Source organism: Saimiri boliviensis, chromosome 10, assembly GCF_048565385.1.
Source record: "Saimiri boliviensis isolate mSaiBol1 chromosome 10, mSaiBol1.pri, whole genome shotgun sequence".
Taxonomy (NCBI): Eukaryota; Metazoa; Chordata; class Mammalia; order Primates; family Cebidae; genus Saimiri; species Saimiri boliviensis.
This window is the reverse complement of record NC_133458.1, coordinates 93,873,327-93,882,057: the sequence shown is the minus strand read 5'-3', so window position 1 is coordinate 93,882,057 and position 8,731 is coordinate 93,873,327.

Here is an 8,731-nt window from a genome sequence, read left to right as displayed (position 1 = left end):
TCATTAACATAATAAATAAGGAATCAGGAAGAGCAAGGGCACCCCAGTCCCCAGGACACCGGTACAACTAATGCTACCTGACAAGTAGCAGGTTGGAGCCTAATGAATGGCTGGGAGGAGGAAGAGGAGGAAATTTGCTTCCAGGGAGGAGGGGAGCTCATTAGTGGCCTAGCTGCTCAGCTGGCTCAGGTTCTTGTTTTAAGCAGACCCCTGCACCGCTGGGTGTCTTTCTGGAAACAAACAACCCTCTGATTGCTTTGGGGTTCCATGGCTTTTTGTGTTTTTTTTTTTTTTCTTCAGCTGAGGTGAAATTCACATAACACAAAACCAGTTTAATTTTAAGTGGACCATTCAGTGGCATCTGTTGCATTTACAGTGTTGTGCAACCATCACCTCTATCTAGTTCCAAAACATTTAATCAACCCAAAAGGAAACTACCCACTGAGCAGTCCCTCCTCACTCTCCTCTCCCCACCCAGGCCCCAGGCAACCACCCGTCTACTTTCTGTCTCTCTGGATTTATTTATTCTGGAAAGTTCCTATAAATGGAATCATGTAATATGTGGCCTTTCATTGACTTCTTTCACTTAGCTTAACGTTTCTGAGGTTCATCGTGTTGTAGCCTGTGACAGCGGCTCATTCCATTTTATTCCTGAGTAGTATTCTAGTGTATGCATGTACCATGGGTGTTTATCCATTCATCCAATTGTGGACGTTTGAATTGTCTCCACCTTATTATTGTGAATGCTGCTGCTATGAACGTATATATGCATTTGAGTACTTGTTTTCAGTTTTTTGGAGTATATACCTGGGAGTGGAATTGCTGGGTCATGCGGTAATTCTATATTTAACTTTCTGGGGAACTACCAGACAGAATCGTTTACATTTCCACCATCAGTGTATAAGGATTCCAGTTTCTCCACATTGTAGCTAACACTTGCTATTTTCCATCTGAAAAAAAAAAAAAAAAAAAAAAAAAGCATAGCCACGTATGGGTGTGCCATGGCAACCCACTGTGGTGTTGAGCAGCATTTCCCTAATGCTTAGAGATGCTGAGCATCTTTTCATTTGCTTGTTGGTCATCTGTATATCTGCTTTGAAGAAATTAATATCTATTTGAGCTCTTTGCCCACTTTCAAATTGGGTCATCTATACTGTTATTATGAAAGAGATAGTACATACTGGGGGACAACAAACCCAGTCCCTAACATCGGAAGTCCAGGTTGATTAACTCTGAGTAGTAGTCTGAGCAGTGTTGCTGACTTTAGGGAAATGGCAACAACATTTTCACCCTGTACTCATCTCCCGTCTACCAAATGGGTCTCCCTCGTGTGCTCTTCGTACCGGGCTACTTGGGAAGGAGGACAAAGCTTGGGACTAAGATAAGCCATTCAGGAAAGGAATTACATAAGCCCAGGGAAACAAGGAAGAGAGGAAGTCACTGGCAATTGATTTTAAGGAGCACATAGATGATGAGGTAACAGAAGGAAGCCCAGTGCGTTTGTGTCAATGTCTGTTCACTGTGGAAGACTTTTATGGGCAGAGATTTCCATCTGAAACACTAACCAACAAAAAAAATCAAACAGATATGGGTTTATTTATTTTGATATTTTATAGGTATTAAAGTGCTTTTACTTAATGACTCATTGAGTTTTTATATAGCAGGAATGGCAGATAATGCTACCTCCATTTTGCTTCCTTGATAAGACAGAGTCACAGAGGCTAGGAGACTTGTAGTAATCCTGTGTAGGATTCAAACGCAATCCCCACCCCCATGCTCCGCCACCATCTTGTATTTATTCACTGAAGGACTTTCTCATAATGCTCTTTCCAATCATGTTCGCAAATGGAGCTACTGGGTCAGCGCCCTGGAAGCCTGCCACACCTTCCAGGAAGGCCTAGAGGTCCTACCTTTGGGCTTCCCATGTGTCCAGCCCTCCTGTGAAACTCTAAAGTCTTGGAAGGCTCCTGTAGTGTCAGCTCCACCTGTCTGTGTTTTCAGTCTGCTGCAAGGGCAGTGGACAGTGAGGCAGCAAACCAGGGGAAGAGGGTTACTGGGCTGAGGGAGGCTGAGGGAGGCTGATGAATATGCTGTGGGGAGCCCCTGGGCCCTGTTGGACGAAATGGGAGTTCCTAGCCCTGGATTCCTGTGAAAGCTGTTCCCCGGGGCTCTAGCCAGGGCTTGCAGCCAGTGCAGTAGAAAAGTCAGAGATGTCTGCATGCACAGGCTGGAGATTCTCCCTCAAGAAAGTCCATTCTCCATCTTGGGAGACCACCTTAGAGAGGCGCAGTTTACACCTTATATTTTCTGCATGAACAAAGTGCAACAAAACACCTTATCTAATTTTATTATTTTTATAATTATTATTTTTCCAGTAAGTTGGTGAAGGTTTTGGCAACAGTAACAGGAAGTTATGAACTGTGGCTTCTTATCTGGGGGCCAACATTGCTTCCAGGAAAGGACAAGAGATTTGAAGGCAGAAATTCCATCACGAACTGACCTTACAGTTTTGGGCAAGTCATTTACGCTCACTGAGCCTAGTTTCCTCATCTGAGAAATGGAAGCTAATGGTCACCACAACATCTCTTAAAAACTTCATGGATCAAATAAAAAAATACGTAGAAAATTGCTTTGTAATCTATTTAAAAGGATATATAAATATTAAATATTATTATTATAGTTTAAATTTAGCCTTTAAATGTCAGGCCAACCCAAGGTTAGGAGGGAATCTGAGAGAGAAGGTCAAGGACGCCATCAGACCATTGCCTGAGCTTTAGCCCTGATTTGCTGACGTATCTTTCTTCTGGAGAGGTTTTATGTCATCACAGGTGAGAATTATTTGGATGAGAGAGAGCGACCGATAACCTCATCTCCCTATATTGCTGCAAAACACAAAGTTTTCCAAAGTACTTGACTCAACTTTTCACAAAAATATCCCTGTAAACGTCAGGAAAGGTTCTTTTTTTGCAGTTGATAGTAGTAAAGACTTATTTGTTCATTCCCAGGCAAACAGATTTAAGACTCCTGGTAATTTTAAGATAAAAAAAAAATTAAAGGGACAAAAACATAGAGCATGGGAAAACCAGCTATTGTACAAATCACAGCAATTTAAAAAACAATTTTTCCCATCTAGGGATTTCTGTTACACAGTTGTCTTTCATATTATTTTTAGCATGTGTTTTTAAGTTGTTTTCTCAGCAGTTTTGGGTCTTATCAAGGTCTAAGCCCATACTTATTTTAGGCAGGTCTGAAAATGAGGCCTCTATTAAGATATATGAAAAGAAGGGAACACAGACCAAACTGTTAGCAGTGGTTACCTCTGAGAGGGGCTGGAGCAGAACCGGGAAGGAGGTGGGGACTCTGTGATCATGTCATGTAGTCAAATTGCAAATATATATTAAAATAATAAAAACAGAATTTGTTTCAGCAAATACTCTGTCTAGATAAATCCTTGTATTACCTGGAAAAATATTGACTTACGAACCCCATGGCATTTCTCCAGCCCCTCTTCATGACTCCACCTCTCCTCTCCCGCAACACAATGAATTGAAAAGTCATTGTCAATTGTTGAAAATTTGGGAGAGGAAGCAAAGCTCAATTTTGGCACAAGCGGCTATACTGACAAGCCTGACAACTAAAGCCCCGAGACTATGTACTCCTCAAAAGGAGAGCCTTTGTGCGTTATTCTTTAAATCATTCATTCAACCATTCCACGTGTTTACTGAGTGCCAGGTACTGCTCTACGTATAGAAATGCAGCAGCTAACAAAACAGGTAAAACTCTGCCCACAATTAACTCACTTTCCAGTATTGATACACAGTCTTAACAAAAATTTGTTGAATGAGTGAATTCGTTAATAAGCAATTCTTGGGCACTTACTACGGCCCAGGGATTATTTTAAGCATTGAGATCACAGCAGTGAACTTGACACAGCTTATATTTTAGGGAGGGGAAGCCAGACAAAAGCCAAATAAGTCAATGCAGAGATGTCAGATGGTAAACTGTATGCAGCTTGGCTCTTGGTGCTGATACCACTTCCTGCCTATACAACTACAGCTTCACAAATGGGAAAATCTCAGACCTTCCTTGCTGCCTGCTGGTTTAGGTCTTTGAACGGCAAATGGAACTAAAATTCCATCGACATTATGTGTGGCCCTGGGTCACACCTTCCCATTCTTCCGCCCAGTCCTCCCACAAAAGTAGCTTGCCTAAGAAGATGTCAGGTAATGTATTAGTTTTTGATTGCTGACATAATAAATTACCAGGAAATTGGTGGCTCAAACAACACAAATTTATTATCTTACAGTTCTGGAGGTTGGAAGTACAAAATAGGTCTCACGGGCTAAAATCAAGGTGTTGGCAGGATTTGTTCCTTCTGGAAGCTCTAGAAAAGAATGCCTTTCCTTTCCTCGTCCAGCACCTGGAGGCAGCTCACTTTCCCTGACTCTGGGCACCCTCCTCCACCTTCAATGCCCACAACATCCAGCCGAGTCCTTCTTACCTGCCTTCCCTCTGCCTCTCCTCCTCTGCTTCCCTCTTCCACTTTTAAGGACCCTTGTGACTACATTGGATGCATGTGGATAATCCAGGACACGCTCCCACTTCAAGGTCAACTATTAACAACCACAATCCTGTCTGCAACCTTAATTCCTCTTTGCGACATAGTCTAACACATCCACAGGTTCTGGGCATTCAAACGTGGGGAGGAGTGGGGATTATTCTGTGCACCATGAGCAGGCCAGAAAGGAAGGACCTGCTTTTTCTCCTTCAAGCCCCATCCCCAATTTTTGGGACAGTGTTGAACAACTAGGACATGACTGGTTTATACATGATGGCAGTAACAAAACAGAAAATGCTGCACCTTCCAGACATTAGGAACACAGAGCTTGCCTTATTTGTGGCGCCACATCCGCTTTCCCTGGCCAGCAGCTGTAGGCAGCAGCAAGTCCAGTAACTGTGCATGAGAGGCAACCACGACTGTGCATATACCCTCACTTTTTGATTCAAGCCATCGATATGTCAAGAAGTCAATAATTCTGATCTCCGTCTCTGTGAGTGATCCTTTATTATCTGTTCTCTTTGGTGACACCCAGACTCAGCTCTCAAATGGCTAAAAAAAATTAGAGTGGTCCCCCATCAAGATCACCAATACTGGCCAGGCACAATGGCTCATGCCTGTAATCCCAGCACTTTGGGAGGTCAAAGCGGGTGGATCACCTGAGGTCAGGGGCTCAAGACCAGCCTGGCCAACATGGCAAACCCCCCTCTCTACTAAAAATACAAAAATTAGCTGGGCATGGTGACAAGTGCCTGTAATTCCAGCTACTCAGGAGGCTGAGGCAGGAGAATCACCTGAACCAGGGAGGTGGAGGTTGCAGTGAGTCGAGATAATGTGACTGCAGTCCAGCCTGGGCAACAAGAGTGAAATTCTGTCTCAAAAAAATAAAGGTCATCGATACGAACAGCCTCAACATGCAACCCTGGCACGACTGTTCCAATGATCTATGGCTGCAAAACAAAGCACCCCAAACTCAGTAGCTGGAAACTACCACCATTTTCCACGCTCATAATTCTGCAATCTGAGCAGCGTTCAGCTGGGTGACCCTCCTCTCATCCTGTTGGTGGCTGCTCATGGGAGAATGTGAATGGCCAAGGCAAACAGTGTCTTGGAATTATTACAAAAATAATTTTGACCTTACACACCACCTGAGAGGGTCTCCAGGACTGACCCTCGAAGGGTCCCTGGAACACACTTTGAAGACTGCTGTTCTACCAATTTTTGGTTCTCCATTTTGAGACTGGACCATGGCTTGTTTGGGAGGAGGAACAGCAGCGAGTTCTTGGGAAACTCTATCTAAAGTCTTGGGGCTTCTGGGGAACTTTCATCGTTGTGAAACAGTGATCAGGAGTAAGGCAGGGCCCCGCCTGCTCAGAGAGCACTGAACTGGGTTTCTAATCTCTGCAGCTATTTGGCCTCTCCACAGTCCTCTAACGAGCACACTCCCGCTAAGGCACCATGTCCGAGGCAGAATTCCTATCATTTTGTTTCAGAGTATGTGGGATTTGTTTTGGGTCAATTTTTTTCTCATCAGACTTTAAAATTTCCCCAATCCAGCCCGAGCCTCACTCCATGTTAGATCTTCCATGACATGTACCATGGTTTCAAACTGTCTCTCAGCGGCATCGTCATTCCGTTTATTAAGAGAGGAAGGATTAAGCCATGCAGCTCTTATTAAAACCCACGGCAGTCACACTGCTTTGAAAATTTAGTGGTTAGCTAATATAATAGTCATAAAAGGTTTGGGGTTCTGAGGGCTTCCATAAACTTTGAATTTTAGGTGCCCTGAGATGCAATTTCTGAGCAATTTCTTTGATCTCTGGCTGCCCTGGTAAATCATTTATTAGGGCAGCCTTTTTAAACAGAACCCTCTCAACCTCTCCCACAAGATACATAAAATAATGTACTCTGCAAGCAGTCATCAGTTCCCTGCACTTACTGTATTCACTGATTACAAACCGATGGAGATGTTAGTTTTTTCAACCAATTCTTTTTATTCTCAGAAATTTGCAGAAGAGACAGTGATGATGGACCACGTGACACCAGACTGCAATTGCCTGAAGTTTCCAGAACAGGATGTGCTACACTAAGACTATTGCAGCAGTGTTGGCTTTTCTTTTTTTTTTTTTCTCACAGACCAAGATATTTACAACTCATAAAGTTTTCCAAGTTTTACTGGGTCCATCTCCGCCGTCAGTTGGTCACATCATTTTCTTGTAGCATCTTGCTTTTTCACTGCCCGCTTCCCCTGGTCACTGTAAGGCCTGTCCTCCCACTCTGTCTGCCATGACTTTTACGGATCCCAAGCGGAGAGGGGAATAGTCATCATCTATCGACAGCCACAGACCCCTGCCCCCAACCCACCACACACACTCGCCTCCCTGCTTTGTCTGAGGACTTCAAAGAAGTCAAAAGTAGCTGACATCCGGAGAAAGTGTAGAGATTTCTGGCTTCAAAAAATGTGTCACATCACGTACCAACTGTTCAACATGACATGAGAGGAGACATTTTGTGGAGAGAAGCCCCAGTGAAGGTTTGGAAACAACACATTTTCAAGTCTCCACCACTGTTATATTCAAGACCAAAAGTTCTAGTTTTATGGATTAAGAAAAACACTGGAGGCTGGACATGGTAGCTAATACCTATAATCCCAGCACTTTGGAGGCTGAGATGGGAGGACCACTTGAGTTCAGGAGTTGGAGACCAGTCCAGGTAACAGAGCAAGATCCTATCGCTCTCTCTCTCTCTCTTTTTTTTTTTTAAGAGATTTTAACTTAGTTGGCTGTTGTGGCACACACCTGCAGTCCTAGCTACTTAAGATGCGGAGGAGGGAGGCTGCAGGAAGCTATGATGGCACCACTATACTCCAGCCTGGGCAGCAGAGTGAGACCTTGTCTCCCCCAGCTCCCCCAAAAAAGGAATAAACAAAAGAGAAACTTTAAGTCATCCTGAAAAAAGTTACTCTCATGACCAATTTAAGTAACAATTTATGTCTTAAAATGAGGGAGAAAAACCTATTCCCAGATTTGTAAATGTGGGAGAAGGAAGACCTTTCTAAGCAAAGCAAGGCGCGCTAATGGAAGATAGAGATTGACAGATTTAGTCACATGGAAATAATGGTGCAGCACTGGCTATGTGCCTGCCTTAGCTGCTGTGCCGGTGTACGTGCTGAATTCCGGGTCACTCCCCCTGCATCCATGCATTCAGCAGAGGTTTGTAAATACCAGGGAGCTAGCCAGGATGGTGGTAAAGATCACAGATACTAGAATCAAACAGGCTCCACCACACGTAGTCTGTGACCTCAGGCAGGTCACCTAATTTCTTTGTGCCTCAGTTTTCTCACCTGGAAAATGGAACTGATAATGAAGATTAACTAAGATAATACAGGAGAAGTACTTGAAACAATGCCTAGCACATAACAAGGTCACAATAATGGTAGTTTTCATCATCATCTCTATTACCCTATATTAGATGCTGGTGCGAACTCAATTGCGTTCCCTCCAAAATTCCTATGTTGAAACCCTAACCCCCAGTAACTTAGAATGTGCCTGTATTTGGAGACAAGGTCTTTAACGAGGGGATCAAGTTAAAATGGGGCCATTAGAGCGAGACCTAAGGCACTATGACTGAGACTTACATGTCCTTATAAGAAGAGGTGATTAGGGCTGGGCGCGGTGGCTCACGCCTGTAATCCCAGCACTTTGGGAGGCTGAGGCGGGTGGATCACGAGGTCAAGAGATCAAGACCATCCTGGTCAACATGGTGAAACCCCGTCTCTACTAAAAATAAAAATCAGCTGGGCATGGTGGCACATGCCTGTAATCCCAGCTACTCAGGAGGCTGAGACAAGAGAATTGCCTGAACCCAGGAGGCGGAGGTTGCGGTGAGCCGAGATCGCACCATTGCACTCCAGCCTGGGTACCAAGAGTGAAACTCCATCTCAAAAAAAAAAAAAAAAGAAAAGAAAAGAAAAGAAGAGATGATTAGGACACACATGTATAAAGAAGACCATGTGGGCTGGGCTTGGAAGCTCACACCTGCACTCCCAGTACTTTGGGAGGCAGGTGGCCAAGAGGGCAAAACCCCGTCTCTACTAAAAATACCAAAAAAATTAGCCATGTGTGGTGGCAGGTGCCTATAATTTTCAGCTATTCAGGAGGCTGAGGCAGGAGA